General features: G+C 47.2%; 1 long non-coding RNA gene across 2 annotated transcripts in view; it reads right to left on the bottom strand.

The window, feature by feature from the left end:
- LOC131896707 (uncharacterized) overlaps positions 1-12,425 on the bottom strand; it is a 40,391-nt gene extending 27,966 nt beyond the window's left edge. For both annotated transcript variants that reach the window (XR_009375492.1, XR_009375491.1), the window contains exons 1-2: positions 12,307-12,425; positions 228-324 (exon numbers count right to left, since the gene is read on the bottom strand). This is a non-coding gene — a long non-coding RNA (uncharacterized LOC131896707). The remainder of the gene's footprint in view (positions 1-227; positions 325-12,306) is intronic.
- Between the last annotated feature and the right edge of the window lie 3,971 nt (positions 12,426-16,396).

Here is a 16,396-nt window from a genome sequence, read left to right as displayed (position 1 = left end):
GGGAATAATACCCACCTAAACCACGGTGTCTTTTCCCTGTGTCTTAACTCTGCAGAACTGGACTATGTGCCCACCAGCACCACCCTCTCTTCCTCTTAGCTGTTTGTCTTTTATGAAAGTTGCATCTGTACATACTGTCTTAGTTAGGGTTCCTATTGCTATGAAGAGACACCATGACCATGGCAATTCTTCTAAAGGAAAGCATTTCATTGGGGTGACTTGCTTACAGTTCAGAGGTCTAGTCCATTATCATCATGGCAAGACATGGCAGCGTGCAGGCAGACATGGTGCTGGAGAAGGAGCTGAGAGTTCTTACATCTTGATCTGAAGGCAACAGGAAGTGGACTGAGATACTGGACATGGCTTGAGCGTATATGAGACCTCAAAGTCCACCCACACAGTTACACACTTCCTCCAACAAAGCCATACCTACTCCAACAAGGCCATACTTCCTAATAGTGCCACTCCCTACGAGCTTATGGGGGCCAATTACATTCAAACTACCACACTTACACATGACACATCTCATTTTAGTTCAGGGCTCTGTCTATCATCTGCTAAAAGCCACCACTCAGTTTTAATTTTGGTTTTTTTTTAAATAATACTTTTATTAATTCTTTGAGAACTTCATATAATGCATTTTGATCATATTTACCCCTCCCCCAGCTCCTGCCAGATCCACTTCCACCTCCCTACCCACCCAACTTCATGCTCTTGTGTGTTCTCTCTCTCTTCATTGAATTTAATTGATGTTGTCCAAATACTCTTGGGTATGGGTCCTGCCCCAGAGAGTGGTTGACCTACCAGGGGCCATGCCCTTAAAGAAAACTGACTCTCCTTCTCCCAGCATCTATCAAATGTCAATAACTTCTGAACTAGGGATGGACTTTATGCCCCACGTCAGGCTGGGATCTTGTCTGGCTTGAGCTTACACAGGTGTTGTGCATGCTGTCCCAACCACTGTGGGTTCATATGTGCACCTGCCTTCCTGTGCCACTCAAACACTGTTTTGTTCTAGTTACCTACCACCCCAGCTCTTACAATCTTTCCACCAGGTGGGGTATGACATAGACGTACCATTTAGGGCTAAGCACACCACAGTCTCTTATTCTCTGCACCTTGACCAGTCATGGTTCTCTGAGTTAGTCACCATTTACTGCCCAAAGAAGATGCTCTCATGATGTGCTCATATATGGGTATGGTGACATCATTAGGAGTCAGGGACAAGGTACCTTTTGCTTTTATTTCTAGAACTGCTTTGTTACTTATCAAATCTACAGCATCATTTTTATAGTTTCTCACACCCTATACATATTCCAAATTTTTATCTCTGAGAACACATCTTGAGCATTTGTCTTACATTTTTAGCTTGTTTAATTGCAGTTTCTAAGCCCTCATGATGGGGTTCTCTGGCCTGGTTCTCTGCTGGCTGTCACACACACAGCCTATTCTTGTGTGATTTTCTTTCTTGATCACAGTTCATCATTATAACCTGATGTGTGAGTGACTTGAGGCCTGGGCAGAAGGCGTGTGGCTGAAGAGAATTTTCTCTGCATTAGATTCTACTGGGGGCACTGGGTCATCACTGGCTCAGACAGGACAGCTCTAAAATAATTTCATACTTTCCCCACCCCTTTTAACACAATTGGTATTCAAGAAAAAAAAAAACCCTGCTTGAGAACTGGCTAGGGGTTTCAAATCACCATGGGAGTTTTGCATTTTCTATGTGCTTGGCAGCAAGTCCAAGGGGAGAAACTACTTTATTAAAGTTTTGCTTAGGTCTTTGTGTGTTTCTAGGTCACTCACATACGGAGGGGCAGCTCTTTGAAGCCCAGCTCATGTAGCATTGTCTTATGACACATTCCTCTTTGAGGTGACTGTGCCTTTGACCTCTGTGTCCCAGGTCTGACTAACCCCCAGGCTAAAAGGTCAAGGCCTTTGACCAACCTCACTTTGGGTCCTTTTCTCTTTCTGAAATGCCACTCACACACTGGGCTAGTCAGGCATCTGTCATGGCAACATGCCTGAGACAAGCTGCTTATAAAGATGAGAGATTTATTTTGGCCCAAAGTTTTCTGGCTTCCCATCATGTCAGTTGGTCCCCTGACTTGGGCCTGTGGTGAAATAGAAAAAAAACAAAACAAAACAAAAAAAAACCCAAACCCAAACAAAAACAAAACCAACTGCTGCTACTGAAGTGTCAAAGAAAGAAGAGGCTGAGGCCCTATCATTCCCTTCAAAGGCCCTCAGTGCTCTAACTTCTAGACACGAGCCCCCCAAACCTCTTGTCTGCCTGTGGATAGCCTTCCTCGGCTATGATAAAATACCTGAGACAAAACACAACTTCAAATGAGGAGAGGTTGATTTGGCTCATGGATCCAAACTGTAGTGTGCAGGTCAGCTAGACCCATGAGCTGAGGTCTGGATGTTCTTTGACCCCAGAGGCCAATTGGCTGGAGCTTAGTCTTCAGGCAGAGGAAGGCAATGGAAACTTGGAAGCAAACAGAAGCAGAAGCCCAAAGAGAGAGTTCACCCCTAAGAGGCCAGATCAACTTGCAGAGCGGTCAGGAGGGGCAAACAGAGATGACTCCTGCCCTCTTCAGGAATCTTATACTAGGCTACAGAGCAATTCTGGCCCAGGACCTCTGTATCACAGAAAGCCCCCACTCTAACTCTAGGAAGCTCTCTACACTGTGGAACCTGGGTACTCTGGCTCCGGGGTCCTTGCAACTGAACTCAGCCTAAAATCAGATTATTTCCATCTAGAGGTGGACATGAGTCATCTTTGCCCATCCTTCTAGATCTTCAGCTGATCACTCCCCCTCTTGCTCCTTATCCACAGCAGCCAGGTCATGGTAAAGGCTGATGTGGAAAAGGGCTGTGTATAGAATGGCGAAGTACAACAGATATATGTGCATATATGTATATGTGGAGAGAGAATACATGCTCATATGCACATGTACAGTGTGTGTGTATGTATGTATGTATGTATGTATGTACGTATGTATGTATATGTGTAGAAAGAGAGAGACAGAGACAGAGGACTTAATTTTCTGTATTGGCTTACACAGTATAAGCTTGCTGGCAAGGCAAATTCAAATGTGAGACCTCAGAACACAGGGTCGGGTCAGGGATTTGAAAACCTGCTGTTTTAGCTCAAGTCCCTTCTCTTGCACATGCACTTCTTACTCAGGGATGACAGGCTTTGTTCTCACAAGATCCTCTGCTGATTGGCCAGGGCCCACCCACAATATGGAACACAATGTACTTTTGCTCTAACATAGTGGGTAGCCATTCCAGCTTTGATCTGGAAGTTCCAACTCCCACTGAGACTTAGGCAACTGTCACGCCTACAAGGTGGGGCCAAGGGAGGCGCCTGGAGACCCGAGAGCTGGATGGGCGAGTGCTCTCTCTGGTCTGGGACCCTGGACGGTGGAGGTGGGCCAAGCAGAGCTCCAGAGAACACCGCTGGACTGCGATACACCTTCCCCAGACCCCATGACCTACCTATCCCTTAATTTGTAAGTTACGCCATTAAATAAATCTCCTTTTAACTACGTGGAGTGGCCTTAATAATTTCACCAATACTCTAAGTCCATCTCTATATGTCAATCCTACCCAAATGCTGTCTTTACAGAAACATCCTGAAAAATGCCTGACAAAATACCAAGGCACTGTGGACCTCTTGACTCATGAAATGAATTCTCATGTTCATGGCCTATATTCATGTTCAAAGGTTGGTTGTGGTAGCAGCATCATGCAGCAGTTGCTGACTGTTCACACCCTTCAGATAGTGATGGGGACACACCTGAGCATCTCATGGTCATGGTCATTTCTGCCCTTAGTCTCTTTTCTCTGTAGACTGAGAGCCCTTGAGGGCAGACTCTGTATTACCTCATGGGACCTATACAATGGTGTTAAATGGAAATGTAGGTCTTCCTGGAAGAGATGACCTGGCCTTCCGGGTGCTCCTGGGCTCACTGTACACAGGCTTGCTAAGCAAGTGTTTGCACAACAGCTCAGCCCAGCCTGAAGGGAGAAGCTTGTCTGGGGTGAGGCAGGTGCCACAGAGCCTGATGGGAGGACCAAGTCTTATGTCCTCTCCTGCTACCGACACTCTGCTTCTACCCTGCCTGCTCCACACACTGCTAGGTATGTGATGTGGTGAGGTCACAATTCTGGACACAACCCCTTCTTGTGTTCCTTGTGCTCATTCCCAGATCCCTAGGGAGATACCGGGAGAGTGGATGTGAATTTCTGATCATGTGGCCTTGGAAGGATGTGAAGTCACCCCAGATCCACTCCATATCCATTTCTACTTGTGAATAAATTGCAGAGGAGCTGTGGGACCCAGAGAGTGCTCTTGTGTACCATCATTGATCTGTCACCCTCTGCATTTTACAGCTTAGTCCAGGTCCCTAAATAAAAACTAGGCTTCCTGCTCCTCCTAGTTTCCCCAAGCACTTCTGTAGGTCCTGAATTCTCTGTTCTCTGTACCTGTCAGAGCCCTGTTGTGCTCTCCAAAGTGAATGTCCCCTGGGAACCACTCCAAATGTCTGGACTATAGAGTGTCTCTGGCTCTGCTGATAACCTGCATGGCCTCATAGATGACAGGTTATTGTTATCAGTCTGGTGACCCCAAGTGTGGAACTGTCCCCTGATTCTTCTATTCCACCAGGGTCAACTATGCTGTGTACATTTCACTAAGTAGGAGTGGATCAATGCTGTGTCCTGTGCCCAGTGGAAAGAGATTGCCACCTTCATCTGGATGTTCTTCCTCTCAGAAGATGGGCTACCAGGGGTGAAGGAGGACTGGACATGCTTTCCAAGGGTGCTGAGCACCAAGCCTTGCTGGGGAGTTTGCCCTGCACTATCTCTGTAGTTTTAGGAAGATGTTTATTTGTTTCATAACCAAGAAGCAGAATCTTCTTTCCTTATCTACGTTTATAAGTACAGTGTCCTCTCAGGTTGTTCCAAAAAGCAAGTTTTAGACCATTAACTTTTTTATTTTACCTTTTATTGGGGTTTAAATAACAAGGTGAGTGAGGCGCCCAATGCAGAATGATTATGAAGCAGTAAAAGTCGTTAGAGTACTCCTGGGGCAGGCAAGATGGGGGAGAAGACAAGCTGGCTACAGCAGCTCCCAGTACAGCATTTAACTAACCTTTCTTTTAGTGGAGTAACTTGTCAACAAAAATAAGAAGAAAATCAACATTATGGGGCTGTAAGCTGGCCTGTGCCTGGTCACCAGGCACCATGAGAGACTTCCTCAAAGTGGCAGTTGGGTTATAGAAGAGCATAGCTAGCCTCCAGCAGGCATATCCCATTCCTTTTGATGGTGTTCACTGGAGCTCTGTGGCTACATGGGATGCGAAGAGAACACTACACAGTGTGAGGTATGTAGATCCTGGTTGTAGGTCCCACTAGGTCCCCAAGCCTGGGTTTCTTTAGTCCAACAGGAGTGAGCTATCACAGGGGTATCCTGACAGACAAATCAGACAATGAGAGAAGGGTCACCTCGTGAGCTACCATTTAAAATGTCTGGCCTGGAGAGATGGCTGAATCAGCAAAGAGAGTATGTTACATGTATGGGTACTTGAGTTTTGTATCCAGAACCCATATTAAAAAAGCTAAGCATGCACCTGTAATCCTAGCACTGAGGAGGCAGAGATGAGGATCCTTGGGGCTCACTAGTTAGCCAGCCTAGTCTACTTGGCAAGCTCCAGATGAATGAGAGACCCTATCCCAATAGAAGAAGATAACACCTGATGAGTGACACCCATTCATCCACTCTTTCATCCATCCATCCATCCATCCATCCATCCATATATACATACATCTATCCATTCATCCATATGCACACATGTACCCATTCATCCATCCACCAGTCTATATATCCACTAATTCATCCATTCAACCATCCATGCATCCATCGATCTGTCCACTCATCTACACAGACATCCATTTATTCTCCTCTCTCTCTCTCTCTCTCTCTCTCTCTCTCTCTCTCTCTCCCCATTCATCCATCCATCTAGCTATTCATCTATCCATCCATCCAATTATCTTATCTAACCCCCCATTTACTAATTCATTGTTCTTTAAACATATATTTGTAGATTCTACTCTGGTTACTGCTAGCCCATGGAATACAAAGATGAATAATGATTCTGGTATTTGAACAAATAGCTTCAGTAAGATAAATGTTCTTAGCCAGCTATAGCATGGAGGGAAATGGGATGAGTTCATATGGTCAGGATCCACTGAGCTACTTGAATGTCTGTGGATCTGTTTGAGCTATTTGCAAACCCATGAAGCCCTTTCCTCAAGCTCAGGGTCTACTGGATAAGTCTCATGCCAGGTGAGACAGAGATGGGTTTTAGAAGGAGAAAATTAGAAGGTAGTTAGGTGACATTGGGATGATTTTCAGTGATATTTGAAAGGAGATCAGGGAAGACAGGAGGGGGTGAAGGGAAGGTAAATGAGGTGTGTTGTGGGATATCCTTCTGTATGCTGTGAATATATATTGCTCTGATTGGTTGATAAGTAAAGCTGTTTGGCCAATGGTAAGGCAGAATTTGGTGAGGTGGTACATTCAAACTGGAGAGAGAGAAGAAAAGGAGAGTGGGGAGATGCTGTAAGCTGCCACCAGGAGAAGCAAGATGTGAAAGTACCGGTAAGCCACAAAGCCATGAAGTCACGTGGCAATGAATAGATTAATAGAAATGAGCTGAGTTAAGTTGTAAGAGCTAGCTAGCAAGAAGCCAGAGCCATTAGGCTATACAGTTTGTAAGTAATATAAGCCTCTGTGTATTTACTTGGGACCAAGCGGCTGAGGGCTGCAGGTGGTAGAGATTTGTCCCGACTGCGGGGCTAGGCAGGACTGGAGAAACTTTCAGCTACAGGGATGTGAGATATGAGATTGTGGGGGGCTGAAGATTGCTCAGTCTGGGATAACATGAGGGAAAGGCAGGCAGATGTAGAGAGCACTCTGACAGTAGAAATGTCGCAGTTTGTGGTGTTCTGTAGATACTTTTATCACAGGGTCTAAACATGATCACAGAGGGTTGAGGCATCTGAGAGCAAGGTCACAGGGGACGGGAGAGGGATTCCTGTTCTATGATTGACAATGACTGAGGAGCCAAAACCTTTGAGAAATAAGAGCAAGTGGCCAGCAGGGGAAGGAGGGTAGAAGAGTCAAGGGAGATGTAATCAATTCCATCAAGGAGAGGCAGAAGGCAAGCGTTCAGGTACCCCAAATCCCAAACGTGTGTGTTCTGTAGTGGAGGAGGAGTGTGGTGTGACAGGGGATGAGCAAGGATGCTTCCTGGTGTCCCTCCAGGCTCAGCAGCTTGAAAGGTCACACAGGCTTTCTTGTGTGGAGACAGGAAAGCAGAGCATGGTGGTAGTGGGGGCTGTGCTCCCTGTGGGAGGAGTCTGAGTGCTCCAGATGGTTGGGGTGGTGTCCCATTTGGAAGGGACGACTCAGGTCGAGAGTGGCCTGGAGATGTAAGGGTCTCTGGAAACATCTAAGTTATCAAGCCAGTCAGGCTTGGTTCTAAAAAAAAAAATCACTTGCCAAGGGTAAACCTGGGGTTGCCCTTATTGAGGACAAAGCCATTGCGTTTTCTGATTTGTCGTCAAAAATCTGAAAATGCACCCTCTTTTCTGGACCTGTCGCAGATGTTAAAAACAATCCCTTTTCATTTGGTGGTTATAACTAATTTTTGTTAGTTTTAGTTCCGCGTTGGTGACCAGGCTTCTTCGTGTGTTATAGAGTGTATAATAGTGCACATTTGGGCTGTCCCAGGAGTTAAATGAGTTCATGTTTTTATCTGGTAAGTGGCACTCAACAGTCTTTAAAGTTAGCCCTCGTTGTTCTAAATCAGAACCTTATTTGTTAAAGAGATAATACTTGCCCCACTGAAGCACTCCAAAACCCATTATTTATCTTAGGATAGTCTCTCTGAACTATACTCACTAAATCAGCAGGTAAGGGCTTAAAAAAATGCATGTGTGCATGTGTGTGCATGCACATACATGCAGGTAAATGTCAAAATCCTCTATGATAGTTGTGCTCAATGTAATTGAGATGAAATTGGAGTTGATTTAATTATTGGCATTTAGAAAACTAAATTTTTCCTGATACATGCGTGTTATGCGGGAATCTAAAAGAACCCGAAACTCCAGTAAGTGATTAGCTCATTATGTAGACTAATTGCTTTTACAGTTATAAATAAATTCCAAACATCACAGCTCTAAAGCACACACCTGTGCACTAATTGCTTTTCTGAGAGCAGTTTCCATGGCTGCAGAGCAGACATCCCGCCACCCACAGATCGGATGGTGCAGGTGGATACTGGAGCTTGGTGAGTGTGCCAGCCGTCAGTTCCTGTGCCAGCCGTCAGCACTGTGTGCCTCTGGACAGCTCCACCCTGGGCGGCTCTACTCACTCAGAATTCCAGAAGAACAGTAATTGGGTTTGAAAAGGCTTTTCAGTCGTGAGAATGTTGGCCTCAGAGACTTCAAGACCATCCCTAGTGCCCCACAGTGGGTAAAACTGCAATCTGGAGCTGGTGCCCTGGCTCATTTGAGCCCACATCCTTAGCTCTCCTTCCAAGGCAATTGGTGGAAACAATGCCTTCTTGGGAACACTTTCAAAAGGAACTAATGACCAGAACTCTGGATGCTTTAGTTAAATATGTGCATTTTAAAAAGCCTGCTTCTGCCTGGATTTGCATAATGGTTCTTTCCCATAGGCCAGAGTTACCTTTCACTCTGTTTAATAGACTCAATGTCGCCTTATTAACAAGCATATGCAGAAGGAGGACCTCGGAGGCTCCTTCCCCCAGCCTGCCTCCTCCGCTGATTGCCCACCTGTGACCTCAGTGGCCCTGCCAGCTTCCTAATAGAGTGGAATCCGGTCTTCCACCTGATGTAGAAAGGGAGCCTCATTGCCTGATTGAAGCCCAGGGCTGGAAGAGGAGTCTGAGTGAGATGGGAATGACCTTCCTTTCTGAACCTCCGTTGAATCAGCCCTTCTATCAGAATTTGGCAAAGTAGGATGTTCAAGTCCATTGGTGCTACTGTAACAGAATGCCCAAGAGCAGGGAAGTTATAAAGAACAGAAAGTTACTTCTCACAGTCCCTCTGGCTGGGAAGACCAAGCTCAAGGTGAAAACAGGTTGTCTGGTAAGCACTGCATTTCAAGGAGAGAGGACCACCATGCCCTCCTGGGCAGAAAGTGGATTGAACAAGGCTTCCCCCTCTTCCCTCCTCCTGCCCGTCCGGCCTTCCTCCCCCAAACCACCCCCATTCCCTCCTACAAGGAAGTAAGGCCTCCTGTGGGAAGTCAGCAGAGTCTGTACATTCAGTAGAGGCAGGTCGAAGCCCCTCTCCCTGCCTCAAGACTGTTCCAGGTGTCCCACCATAGAAAATGGGCTCCAAAACCCAGCTCATGCACCAGGGGTGGATCCTGATCCTACTGCCAGGGGGCCCCTTAAGCAGATCAAGCCACACAACTGTCTCACTATACAGAGGGCCTGGTCCAGTCCCATGCAGGCTCTACAGGTGTTGGTCTAAATTTCATGAGTTCTCAGTAGTTTGGTTTGGTTGTCTCTGTAGGTTTCCCCCATCATGATCTTGATGCCCCTTGCTCATAGAATCCCTCTTCTCTCTTTTTGATTGGGCTCCTGGAGCCTGGCCTGGTGTTTGGCTGTGGATCTCTGCATCTGCTTCCATCAGTTACTAGAGAAAGGCTCTACGATGACAGTTAGGGTATTTACTGATCTGATTACTGGGATAAGCCAGTTCAGGCACCCTCTCCACTATTGCTAGTAGTCTAAGCTGGGGTCATTCTTGTGGATTCCTAGAACTTCCCTAGCACCTGGTTTCTCCCTATTTCCATGATTTCTCCCTCTATCATGGTATCTCTTTCTTTGCTCTCCCACTCCATCCCTGTTCCAGCTTGACCACCCCGCTCCCTTCTGTTCTCATCCCCATCCCCTACTGCCCATTTGTCCCCCTGCATCCCCAGTTTACTCATGGAGATCTCATCTATTTCCCCTTCCCACAGTGATCCATGCGTCCCTCTTTGGGTCCCCTTTGTTAGCTAGCTTCTCTGAAGCTGTGGGTTGTAGTCTGGTTATCATAAAGGAAAACATTTAATTGGGGCTGGCTTACATGTTCAGAGGTTCAGTCTATTATTGTCATTGCAGGAAGCATGGCAGCATGCAGCCAGCCATAGTACTGGAGAAGAAGCCAAAGAGTTCTACAGCTGGATCAGCTGCCAGCAGGGAGAGCAAGACATTGGGCCTGGCTTGAGCATTTGAAACCCCAAAGCCTACCCCCAGTGACATACTTTCTCCAACAAGGCCACACCTCCTAAACCCTGTCAAGTAGCACCATTCCCTTATGACCCAGCATCCAAATATAGATGGGGGCCATTCATATTCAAACCGCCACACACATAAAATAAAATAAATAAAAACTGTAAAAAAGGACTGAAACTAGGCTAATGCCCTTGGGAGGTATCACCTGGGTGCTGGGTGGGACCTCTTAACTGCAGCTGCTTCCCAGCGAACACACCCAAAGGAAACTGGTGGCAATGGGGGGCATTGGTGTGACCCAGCCTCAGGTACCACTTCTGCTGTATTTTTGGTCTCCAAAGATGGCTCGCAGACCCACCCTGTTCACAGAGAGATAGTAGACCTGCCCAGTCAGTGTGAAGACAGAGCATGAAGGAGCGAAGATGGTGAGAACAGCTTTTAGAAAATGGCCTCTGCTCATTTTCCAAAATTAAGTTTTTCCCTTATGAGAAATTATTTTTTTAATATTACACAGATCTTTAATTCTTTAACAGCATATGTTCCCTATATATATACATAGTGTTGGGTTTTGTGAGGACATTTTCTTTGAAGTGTATCCTGCACTTTGACCACATTCTGGATGCTTCTCTGCCATGGCTTCCAGCTTCCTAAGCTCTGCTTCCACTGAACTCCGTCCCTGTGTATTCCTCATCTCATGCATGGAAGTTTTCATCTCTGGATGTTCAATTTGGGGCATTTTGGGTTTTCATCTGCCACGAACATATGGAATTAATGTCTTGAACATATGGGCTGCAGCTACAATGGCTCTTAATGTCCTTTTCTGACAATTCTGTTTTCAGTATCATTTTGAGTTCACTTGGCTGTTTCTCCATCCTGAGCTGGATAGCCTCACTCCCCTGCATGCCTCGTAATTGCTGGCTGCATGCCACACATGGTGAATGCCGCCTCCTCCGATGTTAAATGGTTTTAATCCCGGAATACTCTTGTGGTTTTTTTTTTTTTCCCTCTTGGGTGCAGTTAAGTGACTTGTACCAAATTTGTCTTTTTGGGTCTTGCTTACAAGACTTGTCAGGTGGCCCAGCAACTCCATCCAGAGCTAATGACTCCTGACTACTGAGTGAGTCTTCCCAGTGTGGACTAGGCAGGTATGGACCTGTGTGTATCTGAGTGGAGACCAATGAGTCCCTTCTGCTACACCTAGAATATCCCACATCCTGGGTCTGTGTCTGTGACTGTCTTTTAGATCTTGCATGGCCCTTTCCCGACCTCAGCTCTCCTTACTCATATGTCCATCGGTATTCTATTGAATGGTCCCAGCTCTCTGGGGTTCTTGAAGGCTCCTCCTTATGCTATCTAGTGGGCGCTCTCTAGCTGCCTTTGTTTGCCCAGACTCTCCTCTGTCTTGCCACTCCTCCCTGGAAGTTCTCAAAGCTGAAGTGGAGCATCCCTAAGGCTCCCTTCTTTCCCCCATTTTTTGGGATGGCTGTTCATCACCTGAAGTCTAGGGACTCAGGGACTGTTGTATCACACACTGTCATGCTTCTGGGTTGTGTTGGGGACAGTGTTTAAGTTCAGTCCCCCGAAGCAGAGATCTTCTGTCTTTTTGACATGCCTGTATCGTGGCTGAGAAATTCTTCCCTGAAGACAGGGTTGAGGAGCTCAGTGGCTGTGATAGGCAGTTTGGGGTGCGTGTGTGTGTGTGTGTGTGTGTGTGTGTGTGTGTGTGTGTGTGTACGTACATGTGTGTACAGTACCAGGGAGCTTTGCCAACACAACCTCTAAGTGAGAGTCTGTCTGAGTTACGTGTAACAACAATTCATGTCTCAGTGACAGTGGCTGCATTCACTATCTGGAAGTAGAACTAAAGATTTGGTACCCTACCACAACTGGCCATGTGACCTCCCCTGGTAGCCACATGCTCCTACATACCTCAATTTACCTGTCTGTAAAAAGATGACAGTGTGGGAAGTTGAAGGCTCACCTTGGGGAAGAGGTTAGACCAGCTGGACTTCAGGAGTTTTCCTCCACCATGCTCTCACTCTCGTGTATGAATAAATGAACGAGAGCCTTTTCAGTCCCAAGGTCCTGACCCCAGGTCAATGTCCCACTAATAGTGGCCACTCCGGCTGGACCTTCAGCAAGTTTCTTCTCCTGACAATTCTGACATCATAGTTACTTTTGCCTTCCTGTCTTGCTCCAGGCAGACAGCTCAATGGTCCAGACTGTGGAAGGATCCTGGCATCCTTGGTGACGGCTCCTTGTCTCAGGTTGAACCTTCCTACCTGGAACCCCCTCACTCACACTGACAGAAGCTTGCTGCCTGCCTGTCAGAGGCTCTCTGGCAGCCTCTTATTTGACTATCTCATCACCCACTTGAGAACAGAGAAACTGAGGTCGTGTCGCTGGTGAGTAGCAGAATGAAGGGCAGGTCTGGCTTTGGGGCTTCCTGGACCGTCCAGTGTGGGTATATGGACTGGGAGTCTTTGCGAGAGCACAGTCAGTCCTGGAGGCTTGGGTTCTGCAGCAGCTGAAGGGGCAGGAACACTCAGAGGATCAGGAGGCCTTTAGAAGTGTAAAGTGCTGTAAATATTAGCCGCAAGGAGCCGTTTCCATAATCTCCCATTTTCCATTGTATTGCAAATTCTTGTACACTTTCTTGCTCTCTGGGAAAGATGAAGGCCGCCTGTTTAATAACCATACTATTAGCAAGTTATCAAGTATTTGATTGCGTTTTCCAGAAAGCACCTCAGTGGCTGGGGGATCATTTCGCATCTGCCTTTTCTTCTCACACTCAGCAATTCCAGCCCCGCGGCCCGCGTTCCTCGGTGTAAAATTGTCTGTGTATGGTGGTTGAGGGAAATTATCTTTTACAGGGAGGAAAAGAGCATCCAGTTTACAGATGTCTTGAGTAACACAGAGAGCAAGAATGGCTCTTCCTGGCCCCGAGTGCGGGTGGATTTAGCAGCCGTCAACAGAATGCCGCAGTGTGTGTCAGATGGAGGCCACTTCTCCATAAAAGTTCTCAGTGGAATCTTCCGCTTACTTGCTGCTGTATAGAGTTTGGGGTGCTGCATCCGTCTCCCCTGACCCTACTGGAGTGTTTCCCAGGCTTTCTTAGAGCAACAAGACCACCACATTCCTCTCCTCTCCTCTTCCCCTCCCTTCCTCTGTTCTCTCCTCCCCTCTTCTCTCTTACTCTCCCCTCCCCTCCTGCAAATGCTAGATTCCTGATGCCCTGGGTGTGGCCTCCATTTTGAAATGCTTAACTGATACTTGTGGGCCAAATAATGTCCCCTAACTTAATGTCCGTCATGAAGGAGGAAAGCCAAAGACTGAGCAAAGCATCATCAAGAGTAATGCAAGAAAGCCCATGAGATGGTAAAGGCCATTGTTGCCAATCCTGAGGACCCAAGTTCCATCCCGGGTCTCACATGGTGGAAGGAGAGAACTGATTCCTGAAAGTTATCTTCTGATCTCTACACACAGTTATACACTACACACGCACGCACGCACGCACGCACGCACGCACGCACGCACGCATGAGTGCGCTTACAACTTCTCTCAGGAATCCCTCGGCCATTGTGATCCAGAGAGGATGTTAAGTACACATGAGGTTGCGCGCAGGTCACACACACTCAGTAAATAAATACATAAAATAATAAAGCATCTAAATAGATTAACATATGAACTGAGCCAGTTGGTAGAGAAAGACTAGAAGTTCTTCACCACCTGGGCTTTCTTACAGCAAACAGAGCATGCTCAAGAAAAGCCCAAGATATGTAAATGTGGGCTTGGTGGGTGCTAAGTAGATGACCTACAAAGGATCACAGGGCTCCTGGCCTGAGTGTGGATGGATTTCGCAGTTGTCAACAGAATGCCCCCAAACCTGTCAGACGGAGCTGGGCTTTGGAGCCCCACTGCTCCTCAGCTCATTTGCCTTCCCCACCCTCGGGAGTCCTTTCTCTTTTTTAATGAATTATCTCTGTTTCTATTTCCAACCCCGTGTCTTTGTTAAGTGTCTGTGACACTGATAGGCATCCTCTGGCCTCAGATCTATACCTCTTGTCATCAGAAACCTTGCAGTGTCTGGAAATGTTTGAAGATGCACTTAATTCAGCTGAGAAGACGCCATCTTGGGTGTAAGTCCACTGATTGGATAAGGGAGAGACGAGGACAGAGAATCTGGAAAAACAGCTATGGGAAGAGAGAGGCAGAGAGTAAGGTGACATGTTAGCCAGACCTGGAGCTCCAGGCTGTTGGTGAAAAGCCTGGGCAAATTCCTTACCCATCAGCAGTTCTCTTTCTCCTGCCTCCTGCCTCGGAAGTCCTGAGAGAAAGGAGGCTGGGGAGCCAGTCACTTGGATTTTGGTCCTTGGTTATGTTACATTAACCTCAGGAGGCCAGGTCCCCTGGAGACCTCAAATGACCTTCTGGCCAGAGCTTTACTCTCCTCCTCTGGGCCTTTTTTTGGCCACGGTCATACCCAGGCTGGTTGTGCTGGGCCTCAAGAACACCATGTTCACAGTGAATTATATAAATAACTTGCTAGCCTAGGACAGTGTTTTCTCTCCCTCTCACTGCCTTCCAAACTCTTGGGAACAGACTCCACCTGGTTCTCTGATATCACCCCCACATCCCCTTGTCAGTCCCAGGAGACTGTATCCACCTGTTATAGATCCTATATATATCTGTGACCCTGGGTCCCTTCCTGCTTGGAGCACACTTATCAGAGTCTGGGGAGGGGCACCTCTGAGCCTATGCAACTTAGACCAGAGAGAGACAGTGGCTTAGAGTGTGCGTCTGAGAGAAAGAAGGTTGCTGGTGGTAAGGACCTGGGTTTGGCTGGCTTGTGCGTGAAACGTGGCAGGTTGTGACAGGTTGCTAGCTGGATCTTGGAATTAGCTAGCCCTGGGGACACATCTCTCCCCAGACAGCAAGGCTCTTCAAGCCATCATAAAGGATGGAAAATCAGAGGCCCAGTTAGTGAACAGTACAAGTTCCCTGCTCCCGTAAGCAATGGGGTCATCACTGTGTGGTGTGAGAGAAAACAGTCCTCACGGAAGAGCTATGCTGATTTAGAGTTTAGCTTAATGCATGTCCACAGTGATGCTTGGGCTCTGGGACTGTTGCCATGACACCCAACAAAGGAGGGTCAGGGCAAGACCAACCTTGAGTATCCCTATGGGTCTTGCCGGACAGGTTCTTGGATGAGCCAGGAGCTAGTATCCAGGCAGATACAGGGAGGCTGCATCTGGGGCACATGAGGAGATGCCATGTGAGCTCATTGGTACCAAGGACTGGTTCATATATATGTCACTGTGCTCAGCACCTGTATACAGAGTCATGTGCAAGTAAGTCAGACTACATTCCTGCCTTCATGACCAAGTTGTGCACTGGGATAGACAAGCACACAGACACAGTGTCTCTTGGCTATAAAGGTAGATACCACCGTGAATGGACAGGTGACCCCTAAGCAGGGTCTTTAGGCTCTGAATGAGCCTACTAGAGCTTAAAAGCTGTAAGACGTGTTTGCATTGTTCAGATCAGTTCACTCCAAGCTGCCTCCCTGCCTTCCTCATGAAGACCTTTCCCCCAAGCTTGTGGCTTAGACCCTTTCCTGGCTCTGTTCTTCTGACTGGCCTAGAACTCCCTATTCTGTGCTCCTGAAGGCTGTGTTCTACCTGCCCTTTCCAGAGAAGCAGTGAGGAAAAATTTTCCGTTAGATGGTACAGGTCTTTTTACATCATCTTGGGTTTGCTTGTGGATCTTTATTTTCAATCCCACAAGGGATAGGGCTGCATTTTCCGGAAAGAGTGACATGGAGTAGGAATACCCTGCAGAGTCCACAGGTCCACTGTGGGTGGGTGGTACAGAGAAGCCTCTGTCCCCAGGGAAACAGCCTCTGGTGGGTCTTCCCTCCAGCATTCTGGGCTGAGCATTCCCTCAGTGGGCCAGGCCATCGTGATGACACCTCTATCCCAGGATCATCATGTAGACATCTTCCAAAAACGACTCTGATATGTCTACCTCAAGATGAGCATTGAGCTCGGGCAGAAACCTCGTTTTCTGGA

Source organism: Peromyscus eremicus, chromosome 20 (genome assembly GCF_949786415.1).
Source record: "Peromyscus eremicus chromosome 20, PerEre_H2_v1, whole genome shotgun sequence".
Lineage (NCBI taxonomy): Eukaryota > Metazoa > Chordata > Mammalia > Rodentia > Cricetidae > Peromyscus > Peromyscus eremicus.
Note: the sequence above shows the minus strand (reverse complement) of the source record. Positions and strands in the feature narration are given on the sequence as shown.